This window comes from Pristiophorus japonicus, chromosome 25, assembly GCF_044704955.1.
Source record: "Pristiophorus japonicus isolate sPriJap1 chromosome 25, sPriJap1.hap1, whole genome shotgun sequence".
Classification (NCBI taxonomy): Eukaryota; Metazoa; Chordata; class Chondrichthyes; family Pristiophoridae; genus Pristiophorus; species Pristiophorus japonicus.
In genome coordinates this window covers 31,446,604-31,459,197 of record NC_092001.1, presented here as the reverse complement: position 1 = coordinate 31,459,197, position 12,594 = coordinate 31,446,604, and the positions used below count along the sequence as shown (strand labels likewise).

The 12,594-nt window shown below is 45.5% G+C and overlaps 1 long non-coding RNA gene across 2 annotated transcripts in view; it reads right to left on the bottom strand.

Moving 5' to 3' along the window:
* Nucleotides 1–4,583: 4,583 nt before the first annotated feature.
* LOC139238089 (uncharacterized) overlaps nt 4,584–12,594 on the bottom strand; it is a 53,231-nt gene continuing 45,220 nt past the window's right edge. For both annotated transcript variants that reach the window (XR_011588569.1, XR_011588568.1), the window contains exon 5: nt 4,584–5,057. This is a non-coding gene — a long non-coding RNA (uncharacterized lncRNA). The remainder of the gene's footprint in view (nt 5,058–12,594) is intronic.

Sequence of the window (12,594 nt, the reverse complement as noted above, 5' to 3'; positions counted from 1 at the left end):
TTTAATCAGACCAGGCAGCTTTGCCAGCCCGGATTGATTTCCTGTCCGCTTTGAATTCGGCAGCCAAGGGTCTAATTCAAAAGCCAGCTTCTCTCAACTTTTCAACTCCAGAGAAACAGGACGCACTCATATTCAGGGCAGATGTGGAGATTGACGCTGAATGTATGCTTATCCCAATTGAGGTGAGCTTATGCGTACAGAGAGGAAGGTATACTGATCAAGTATTGGCCTGAACAAAACAAGCGTTTAGGTTATCCAACGAGTCACAGAGCCGAGTACCTCTGAGAAACATTAACTATACTCAGTTTGGCGGGGTTCTCTTTGCTTTGGGATTTGGACGCTAAGGGATCATCGGCGCAAAATCACGCGTTTTAACGTGAAAGATGTCTGATTTCTCACATGTCAAGCGGCTGTGAGAAGCGGAACTTTGAGTAAACAATGGCGGGGCTCGTCCGGGATTGAGCCCGAGACCTCTCGCATTTCAAATGTGATCATTCCTAAGCAATAATCGTACAGCTAGACCAACGAGCCGCCGACGGTGAAGAGCGTAGCTCTCAGATTCTGACGGTAGTGAGAAAAGATCTTCGGCACATCGTGCTTGTGCTGTCCCTCAGAGACCTACCTAATTAGACCACCTCTCCATAGTCCTTCAAATATTATCCTCTTGACTATTATATTATTAATTTGAGACATGACATGACATGAACAAAGTACACCATCCGTGTCAGTAAAAGGGAAATTTGGTGAAGAGGTTAAATGTGATTGACAACACGACCCGGGAAATCAAAGCTGTAACACAACGACGACGAGGATGGGATTCGAACCCATGCGTGCAGAGCACACGACATTAGCAGTCCTGTGTCCTGAATGGGGACTGGGCAGCCATGTACGGGGCATTCTCTGAGGAATTCAAACCATTTCACAGGCACAAGGATACACTCTCGATTTAGGCCGATTGCCTACTATGGGGAAACTGTGTAGTCATGCCCCAGATGGGCAGAGAGATGTTCATCAGAGAACTCCACAATGAGAACCCGGGCGTTGTCATAATGAAGGCAATTGCCAGCTTACACGTTTGGTGGCCAGGGATAGATGCAGACCTGGAACTTTGTGTTCACAGATGCAACACGTGTGCCCAGCTGGGCAATGCGCCCAGGGACGCCCCCCCCTTAGTCACTGGTCCTGGGCCGCCAAACCATGGTCACGCATCCATGTGGACTACGCAGGTCCTTTCATGAGAAAAATGTTTTTGGTTGTAGTAGACGCCTACTCCAAATGGATCAAGTGTGACATTCTCAATTCAAGCACATCCTCGGCCATGGTAGAAAGTCGACGTGCAATGTTCGCCGCCCATGGTCTACCGGACGTCTTGGTCAATGGCCAGTGCTTTGCAAGCATTGAATTCCAGGACTTCATGGCAGGAATTGGTAACAACCATGTCAGAACGGCACCGTTCCAGCCGGCCTCAAATGGTCAGGCGGAACGAGCAGTGCAGATAATCAAACAGGGGATGCTCAGAATCCAAGGAGGTTCCCTGCAAAGCCGCTTATCATGTCTCCTGTTGGCCAATAGATCCCGACCATACTCGCTCACAGGGGTTCCACTCGCAGAGCTGCTAATGAAATGGACGCTCAAAACCATGTTATCCCTTATGCACCCCACCATGAAATAAATTGTTGAGGGCAGGCGCCAGTCACAATGTGACTACCAAGATGGGAATGCGAGGGCGTGATGTATTGATGTCAATGACCCTGCCTTTGTCCTCAACTACGCTGCAGGGCTTAAATGTCTCGCAGGCACTGTGATTGCCAAAGAGGGGAATATGATTCTGATCGTTAAACTTAACAATGGACAAATCTGCCGCAAACACGTGGATCAAATAAAAAAGAGGTTCAGCAACCCCATAGAAGAAGCAGAGGAAGAACACGATATCGAGTTCACTCCTCCACAGGTGACCGAACACAAGAACCAAGCGGAGGAGAGCCCAGTCACTGTGGGCATTCCGGACAGGCCGAGGCACCGCAAACAGCAGTCACTCAGTCTAACGCCCAACAACTGGATCCCCAACTCAGGCGCTGTACAAGGGAGCGGAAACCACCAGAGACTTAACCTGTGATCGCAATAAGACTTTGGGGAGAGGTGATGTCATGTATTCAACTGTCATTGTAACCCATGTATAAACAGACCTAAGTTGTACACCGTGAGAACATTGACCACAAGGGGGTGAACTTTTGGGAGACACTCCTAACCTGCACTTTCAGGTATAAAAGAGGAAGCTTCACCCACATTCATCACTTCAGTGCTGGCTAATAAATGTTACTGGTCACAGAGTGACCTTCTCTTAAGTATGGGCCTCGTCTACATTTATACTATATAGTAAGGACATATTAGACAGAGTGATCAAACTGACCCGGTTCTGGTCTCTGTAAGAACTCCCATTCTGGATTGTTCCATTTCGGGGAGTGTCGGGTTAATAAACGGACTGACGCAACAGGAATTGAAAAATAAACTTGATAAGTACTTGCGAGAGAGAATGTGTGACTGAAATCTGAGTCTCAGCCTCTAAACATGCTTTTAATTCGGCAGGCGGTGTAAATGAACAGGTCTGAGAGTGAAGCTGCTTATCTGAGAATTCAAAACTAAATCTACAGCTGGAACTCCAAAGGTTCGCACACAATTTTTGAGGAAATAATTAGTGATTTAAGTTTAAAGGGAGCTGCGTTTGTGCAGCTGTTTCAGAGAGGTTGTGGGTGGCTCTTAAAAGAGCAGTTGTGTTTGGGTTTGACCTCAGAGGACAGCGTGTAGTTTTACTTGGAGCTGATGTACTTGGGCACCGCCTTTGTCCCTTCCGACAAGGCGTGCTTAGCAAGCTCCCCGGCAGCAGCAGGCGCATGGTGGTCTGGTTCTCCCGGGAGCTGATGGTGCGGCGCTTGTTGTAATGGACCAGGCGGGAAGCCTCACCAGCGATGCGCTCCAAAATATCCTTCACAACCGAGTTCATGATGCCCATGGCCTTGGAGGATATGCCAGTGTCAGGGTAAACTTGCTTCATCACTTTGTAGATGTAAATGGAGTAACTCTCCTTCCTTGACTGTCTGCGCTTCTTGCCGCTCTTCGGTGTTGTGTTAGTGAACGTTTTCTTGGCGCCTTTCTTGGCAGTAACTGGTGGTGGGAGCATGCTCAGCGGCCGCCATATTGGTCAGGGCGGTCTCACGGCGCATGCACGGTCCTTTGTGCAGTGACAAAGGATGGGAGGGGCTTCAGGATGTCTGTCAGTTTCATTGGTCACATGTTTATGTAAGCCCCGTGGCCCCTGAAAGGGAGCCTTGTTCTGATAGTTGTCTGGTGACCTTGGGCCAGCACGCCTCACCCTATTGGGCCAGCCCAGCCCAAGCTAACCCTATTGGGCCAGCCCAGGCTCACCCTATTGGGCCAGCCCGGGTTAACCTTTTTGGGCCAGCCCGGGTTCACCCTATTGGGCCAGCACAAAAGGCCCAGTGACCAGCAGAGAAAATCAGCAGCTCATTGATTTTATTCTCACTCTGCGCACTGTATCCAACCATGTTAGCTGGAAATGATGAATACCATCGGCCTTTGAATGTGGAAGCAGAAACATTTTTCTGTTCTGTCTGTAGGAAAATATTTCAAACATCAGTGTGACTGGAAAAGCAGCGACACACACATACCCTATCTGAGTGAGCATGTTCCAGTCCACTGACTGTGGAAAGAGCTTCAACCAGATACACAGCCTGAAAAACATCACACCATTCACAGCGGTGAGAAGCTACACGTGTTCTGTGTGTGGACGAATCTTCAACTGATCATCCAACCTGGAGAGACACAAGGACACCTGCTCCATGGAGAAATCATGGAAATGTGGAGACTGTGGGAAGGGATTCAGTTCCCCGACTGATCTAGAAATCCATCGTCGCTGTCACACCGGGGAGAGACCATTCACCTGCTCTGTATGTGCCAAGGTTTCACTCATTCATCTGATCTGCTGAAACTCCAGCGAGTTCACACTGGGGAAGTGTGGGAAGGGGTTTATTCAGTCATTTGAATTGCTAGTTTGCAAGTTACTGCAGAGGTTGGATTCTACTGTTATTACTGCTGTTAATCACATCCTGACTGAATCGTGTTCATTCTGCGAGTTGGGATTTGTTCCTGCTGATGTTAATCACCCATAAAACTGGGCTGGAGTTTACTATTTTGATATTTCAAATATCAGAATGTGTCGATACTTGATGTCTCCATGATAAGAGGAGACAAATTGATGTCCTGTTACTGTCTGCTTCATTTTGTGCCTTTACTCCTTTCTAACTGTAGATTGTTTCAGTTCTCAGACCTTTGGTTACGCTCAGGACAAGTCTCAGTTCCCCATACCGTCCAGAGTGCCTTGATGTCCAGGGTAGGGATAGCTAACACGCCTGGGATCACTAAACACAACATCCAGTGTGTTAATCACTTACACATACTTGAATGTTCGTGTGCCCACAGCATCTCTCTCACCTTCAATGTGTGAATAGAGTATCACACCTGCAAAGCTGGTTTCAATTTAAATTTGAATCCACTCAGTAAATGTATTTTTTTTAAATATCTACAAGTAAACCGATCACATCAACTAATTGACAAAGGTTTACAGTCTACTAGATGAACAAGTAAAAACATCGCGGCCCAATAACACAGCTCTATATTCACAGGAGAAAGTCTGTTATCTAAGTCCTTGAATGTCAGTTGTTGAGATGAGAGACTGAATCTCTTTCCACACTCAGCTGGTAAATGGCCTCTCCCGATGTGTTTCCACCCAACGCGCATCTGCATCCATTCCCACTGTCCCCACATTTACAGTGTTCAGTCAGCTGGGCACACGAGTCTCAGAGGTTGACGAATGGTTGAAGTTGCATCCACACACAGAATATGTGTCCTGTTTCTCACGACTGTGATTGGTGTTTTTCCACTGATGATAAGGTGATCCTGATGAATCCAATGAATCTCTCAAATCTTGACATGATGTTAGGTTTGAGTTACCAAGCTGCAGATCCTCCCCTTCTAATATCCTGCAAATGTAGGATACAAACGTTGTTACTTTAAGTACAGGATAGAAATTCAGAACAGACAAGTCTAGATTCTATAGGACATTCTGTCCCCTCCTGTCCCTCCAAAGCTGTAAATTCCTTTTTCTCGACACTCTCCCTCCATGCTTACTGTCTAAAATCAACTGCGAGTTACTTTCTCCAGGAAGTGCTAAATCTGGCTGAGTGCAATTCCACAGACATTTGTTAACCTCTGGTGCCTCATCATCAGTCGACTCAAAGAGTGTCAGCAGCATTTCCACCATGGTAGGCATCAGAGCCGAGTCCAATCCTACCCTCAAAGACATCCATACACTTCCCAATTGATGTCACTGGATCAGTATCAAGAGTAATTGCGCTGGCTAATTTTTACTCATATTTCGCCCAGTGGTACTGAGGACAATTATAACCCCTGAACAGCTACCTTGGCTGAGATCAACTAACAGCACTGATCAAAGACTGAACTTGGCACCTTCCCAGTCAGTATTGCAGAGTGTTCTAAAAACATTTTTTTTTTTTGGGGGGGGGGGGGGAGGGAGGGTTAGAAAGATTATTTTGAAACAAATTTTACTCCACCTTTAAACAAAACTGCACAATTCTGAAATCTTTCCAAATTAGACAAGCAAGTCAAATGTATTATAAAAACAATGTGACATTTTAGAAAGGCTCAAATCACTGAAATAGACAGCTTTAAAATCACAGCACAGTACAGAAGGGAACGATTGTTAATGGGAGCTCGGTTCGTGAAGTCCTCCGAAACTCAGAGATAAACTGGACTGTTTCTTTAAGTATAAATAGGCAAAGAAAAGGGCATCCCTGTCCCTTTAAATATCTGCCCCATGTCCAAGGGCAGTGGGAGGAGCAACGGGGCGCGATCTCTTGAAATCCTGACACAGGAAGCGCCGCCGGATGGGTTCCCGCAGGGTCCTAAGATCCTAAAATTTTTGGATTATATTAAAACCATCAACTGAAAAGAATGCACACAGAATCGTTGATATGTGTGTGTGTGTGTAAACAAAACACATCATTCTTAATGTTTGCTTGTCAATTCCACAGAGATAAGCTATTATCTTCACCAGTTATTATCCAGCATTTTATTTCCTATTATTTACAATGTAATTGCAGTTTTTTTTAATCCCTTTACCATTTATTTATGACCCATTTTCTTGTGTGGTCTTGTTTAGAAAGTGATGTCACAATGACCATTCGGTTGCCAAGGTGACCGTCTGTCCGCAGTATTCAGTGGGAAAGGAGATTAAATCTCACCGAGGGAAATGAGATACCACCCATCAGTCTCTGCACTTTATTGTCCAGTGATCACCTCACCCTCACACAGAAGATCCAAGATTTACCTCCAGTGTGGATGACTTGTGTAAGTGATGTTAAAAATGAAATTGTAGCAGTAAAAGAGGAGTTGGGTGAGTGGTGTTTGGGGTGTAGGGGTGAAAGAGGAGTTGGGGGGAGGCGTTTGGAGAGAAGGGTTGAAAGAGGAATTGGTGTGAGAGAAATGGGGTGATTGAGGAGTTGGGGTGAGGGGTTGGAGAGTAGGGGTGAAGAAGGTGTATAAGTGAGGGGGATTTACTGCCCATTACTTGCCTCTGTTGAACTATGATGGGGTGTGTCTTTCCTTTAAAATGTTTTGTATAGTGTCTTTCACTGAAGTTAGACTTGGAGCTGCAGTTCCTTGTAGGCACGGAACTGTTTCTGTTGAATTAATGCGGGCAGTGGGAATAGATTTGAGTGGGAACATTCTGTGCTGAATGCGATGCTGGGCTGTAGGTTTTCCCTCAGTCCCAGTGACGAGGTGCTGTTGACACCAAATCCAGGGACCGCCTTCATTGTGACACCAAATCCAGGGACCACATACATTGTGACTTTAAATCCAGGGACTACTTACATTGAGGCAGCAAATCCAAGGACGACTTACACTGATGCATCAAATCCAGGGAATCCTTACACTGAGGGACCAGTAACAATGAGACATCAAATCCAAGATGAATTACAACGTGACATCAAATGGAGGGATTACTAATACCGTGACAAAAAATCCAGGGACCACATACACTGAGACATCAAATCCAGGGACCACTTACACTGAGACATCAAATCCAGGGACCACTTACACTGAGACATCAAATCCAGGGACCAATTACACTGAGACAACCACATTACATAGGATATACGACACAGAAATGGACCATTCGGTCTAACCAGTCCATGCAGTTGTTTTAGCTCTGTTCGGGAATTAGAGAGCCTCAGTATGGGGAATGGTCTTGCAGGTGAAACCAGCTCTCGTTAGGGTGAAAGGTGGGTAATGAATGAAGATATGATGGTGGAATCAGACGGTGACTGGTTGGGCCTGGTGACAGATTATTGTCAGAAGCCCTTTTCAGGCAGGCTGATGATTAGATGTAACCAGCACAACAATTGTATTCGTCTGTTATTGTATAAAAATCCCCAAATCTAATGTCACTGATATATTTTTCTGTGAGAAATGTAGAGATGTGAAAGAAGGAAAGAAATAAGGCTTGCACAGGAAAGAAGGTTACTTGAATGAACACATTGTGAGGCTGTTTTGTGACTCGTCTCTGTGAGGTTAAAAACATGAAATGGAAAAATGCACGTCCAGTTACACATATATTGCCAATAGTGCTTTCTAAGTTAATCATTATATCCTAAGCCGAATATCCTACTGACTATCCCAATCACTAATCCCAATACTAACAATTAACCACAAACCACACCGCTAACCCCTAAACCTACATCCCCCTTGCAATAAAGGCCAATATTACATTTGCCTTCCTGATTACTTGCTGTACCTGCATACTTGTGTTTTATGCAAAAACACCCTCAGGTCTCTCTGTCCTGTAGCACTTTTCAATTTTTCTCCATTTTACTTATAATTTGCTTTTTTATGATTTCTGCCGAAGTGGATAACCTCACATTTTCCCATGTCAAACTATGTCTGACAATTTTTTGCCCACTCATTTAGCCTGTCTATATCCCTTTGCAGATTTTTTGTGGTCCTCAATTTGCTTTCTCACCCACGTTTGTATCATCAGCAAACTAGGCTACATTACACTTGGTCCCTTCTTCCAAGTCATTAATATAGATTGTATACAGTTGAGGACCCAGCACCGAATCTGCGGCACCCCACTAGTGACCATTTGCGAACCAGCAAAAGAACCATTTATCCTGACTCTCTGTTTTCTGTTGGCGAAACAATCCTCTATCTATGCTAATATACTGCCCCCAACCCTATGATCCCGGCGACGGGGGCCGTATCGAGCCCAGACTTCAGGGGCCCAGTGCGCATGCGCAGGGACTGGCTGTGTATGGAGCATGCGCAGTGCGTGTAATGGCGGAGCGGACATGGTGAGCACTGCTCCGCAAACGTGATCCCTTTCAGCGGGGCGGAGGTGAGTAATCGACCCCTGTGTCAAATCCCAGTGAGCAGAATAGCGCATGCACCCTCCCCTCCCCCAGCACTGCCTGTAATCGCCATTCAATCAGTGAGCGGACTTTGATGAGGCCCCACATGGAATATTGTGTTCAGTTTTGGTCTCCTAATCTGAGGAAGGACGTTCTGGCTATTGAGGGATTGCAGTGAAGGTTCACCAGACTGATTCCAGGGATGGCTGGGCTGTCATATGAGGAGAGACTGGATCAACGGGGCCTTTATTCACTGGAGTTTAGAAGGATGAGAGGGGATCTCATAGAATCATATAAGACTCTGACTGGACTAGACAGGCTAGATGCAGGAAGAATGTTCCCGATGTTGAGGAAGTCCAGAACCAGGGGACAAAGTCTCAGGATAAGGCCATTTAGGACTGAGATGAGGAGAAACTTCTTCACTCAGAGTTGTTAACCTGCGGAATTCCCTGCCGCAGAGAGTTGTTCATGCCAGTTCATTGGATATATTCAAGAGGGAGTTAGATATGGCCCTTACGGTTAAGGGGATCAATGGGTCTGGAGAGAAAGCAGGAAAGGGGTACTGAAGGAATGATCAGCCATGATCTTATTGAATAGCAGTGCAGGCTGGAAGGGCCAAGGGCCTACTCCTGCACCTATTTTCTATGTTTCTATGTTTCTAAAACAGCCAGGAATGGAGACACCGTGGCCCCGGGGTAAGGCAGCGAGCAGCAGCCTCCTTACAGAAGCGCAGAGCTTTGGGAGCGTGTCTGCAGATGGGCTCAGAGATCAGCCCCAAGTCCGGGGGGAGTTCAGGGGGAATCGGGGCTGTGTGTAAGAGGCAGAGTGGAGCAAGAACCAGTCTCAGTGTGTGGTGTGAGTGGGGGAAGGGAGAGGCCATTCTCGGGCTGTGTGTGGATAGTCTGTGTCCAGGGTAACATAGAAACATCGAAAAAACGTGCAGGAACTGGACATTCAGGCCTTCTAGCCTGCACCGCCATTCAATGAGTTCATGGCTGAACATGAAACTTCAGTACCCCCTTCCTGCTTTCTCGCCATACCCCTTGATTCCCCGAGTAGTAAGGACTTCATCTAACTCTCTTTTGAATATATTTAGTGAATTGGCCTCAACTACTTTCTGTGGTAGAGAATTCCACAGGTTCACCACTCTCTGGGTGAAGAAGTTACTCCTCATCTCGGTCCTAAAACGCTTACCCCTTATCCTCAGACTGTGACCCCTGGTTCTGGACTTCCCCAACATTGGGAACATTCTTCCTGGATCAAACCTGTCCAAACCCATCAGAATTTTAAACTTTTCTATGAGGTCCCCTCTCATTTTTCTGAACTCCAGTGAATACATGCCCAGTTGATCCAATCTTTCTTGATAGGTCATTCCCACCGTCCCGGGAATCAGTCTGGTGAATCTTCGCTGCTCTCCCACAATACAAGAATGTCCTTCCTCAAATTAGGAGACCAAAACTGTATACAATACTGCAGGTGTGGCCTCACCAAGGCCCTTTACAACTGTAGCAACACCTCCCTGCCACTGTACTCAAATCCCCTCGCTATGAAGGCCAACATGCCATTTGCTTTCTTAACCACCTGCTGTACCTGCATGCCAACCTTCAATGACTGATGTACTATGACACCCAGGTCTCGTTGCACCTTCCCTTTTCCTAATCTGTCACCATTCAGATAATAGTCTGTCTCTCTGTTTTTACCACAAAGTGGATAACCTCACATTTATCCACATTATACTTCATCTGCCAGGCATTTGCCCACTCACCTAACCTATCCAAGTCACTCTGCAGCCTCATAGCATCCTCTTCGCAGCTCACACTGCCACCCAACTTAGTGTCATCCGCAAATTTGGAGATACTACATTGAATCCCCTTGTCCAAATCATTAATGTACAATGTAAACAGCTGGGGCCCCAGCATAGAACCTTGTGGTACCCCACTAGTCACTGCCTGCCATTCTGAAAAGTACCCATTTACTCCTACTCTTTGTAAGGGAAACAGAATGGTCAGAATCAGCTATTTACAATCTGCTGCTTTCTCTCTCCAAATCAGTAGTGAACATTCCTGGTTTAGTTCCATTGGGGGCTGTGTGTAAGAGGCAGAGTGGAGCAGGAACTAGTTCCTGAACATGATGTGAGTGGGGGAAGGGAGATACCATTCTCGGGCTGTGTGTGGACAGTGTAAGGTAAAAGAGAAAGTAAACCACCTCGCTCTTTCAAATTATTGCTGCTTTCTTTCCCCAATTCAGCAGTGAATGTTCCTGATTCAGTTCCAATCTCACCGTGTCTGTTGTTCATGGAAAGTGAGCAGTGGAAACACAGCCTGACAGTGAGGATGTGAGGAGTTTCACAAAGTGCATCTATGCAGGCACCAGGAGAGGAGTGTGGGAGAAGATATTTTAAAGACGGGTTATATTGTTTCGGTGAGCTGACTTCTGCAGAACCGCGTTGCTGATGATCGAGAGCTACATTGCCACTCCTAAAGATACATCATATTCTCCCCTCATCCATACCTTAGAACTAATAATGTTCTCGTATTATAATTCTCAGAGCAAAATTCTTCAACCAGCCTGAACAAATGTGATCTTTCCTCCACCCGGAACACAAGGAACAGTGAAGGCAGCTCCTTCTCACACACAGTAAGTAGATTATCACTCAAAGACTGCAGAGACATAGATCTGGCCTCAATCCTATTGTCACAGGCAGCAGAAGCAGTCAGTCCCACAGTGATCCAAAGTGGCAGAGTTACATTGTGAATCTTACAGCCACATGGAGCAGTAGAATCAGATGCTGTTTCACCATTGAAAAAGATCACACTGACAGGTACATTAAACACCCACACTCACTTACCAGAAACTGGCAGGTAGAGAATAAAAGACAATCAACTATCAGAAAAAATGTCAAATAGAACGTATAAACCACACTCGCAGATCAGAAGCTGATGGATACAGAGCAAAAGCCATATTCACGTTTCAAAATCTGACGGATTCAGTGTTTAACCCCTGAACATACCAGAAGATGACAAGTGCAGAATAAAACCCCCATTCCCGTACCATAGACTGACAGATACAGTATACAACACACACCCACATATATGAAAGTGACAGTAACAGAATAAAATTCCCACTTGCATACCAGAGAGTGACAGGTAAAATGTAAATCCCATGTGCACATATCGGAAAACTGAAAGGCAGTAAGTAAAATTGTTACTTGCATCGCAGGAACTGATAGGGGCAGAGTAAAACCCACACCCACACACATCAGAAAAATGACACGTAGAAGGCAACATTTTCATTCAGATATCAGAGAAATACAGGAAAAAAGTAAAATTGATTTTCACGTTCACATACCAGAGACTAGCCGATACAGAGTAAATTCTACACTCACATAGCAGGAAATGACAGGTACAGTCTAAAACACACAATCAAGTAGCAGGAACAAATACGTACAGTGCAACATAGAAGACACTGAGAGGCACAGATTAAACCTCAACATACACCAAAATCTGACAGTTGCAGAAAAATACACACACTTGCATATCAGAGACTGAGAGATACAATATAAAACCCATACTCATATCAGAGACTGAGAGATATAATATAAAACCCACACTCACATCCGAGCTGACATATTAAAATCCGGACTCCCATAACAGAAATGGAGAGATACAGAGAAAGGCCCACACTCACATAACAGAGACAGATAGATACAGAGTAAAACTCAAACTCATTTACAAGAGATCGACAGATTCAGCATAAAACTCACCTCCATTTCACAAATTAACATAGTATTCATTTTATTTTGTATCAGGAATTGGGGGTACAGAGTAAAACAATACTAACATACTGGAGAATGCCGGGTATGGAGTAGAGCTCACATTCACATAACAGAGATGGACAGATACAGCGCAAAATACACATCACACACCAGGAATGGAAATATACATAGAAACATAGAAAATAGGTGCAGGAGGAGGCCATTCGGCCCTTCGAGCCTGCACCACCATTCAATATGATCATGGCTGATTATGCAACTTCAGTACCCCACTCCCGCTTTCTCTCCATACCCTCTGATCTCCTTTGCCGTAAATAC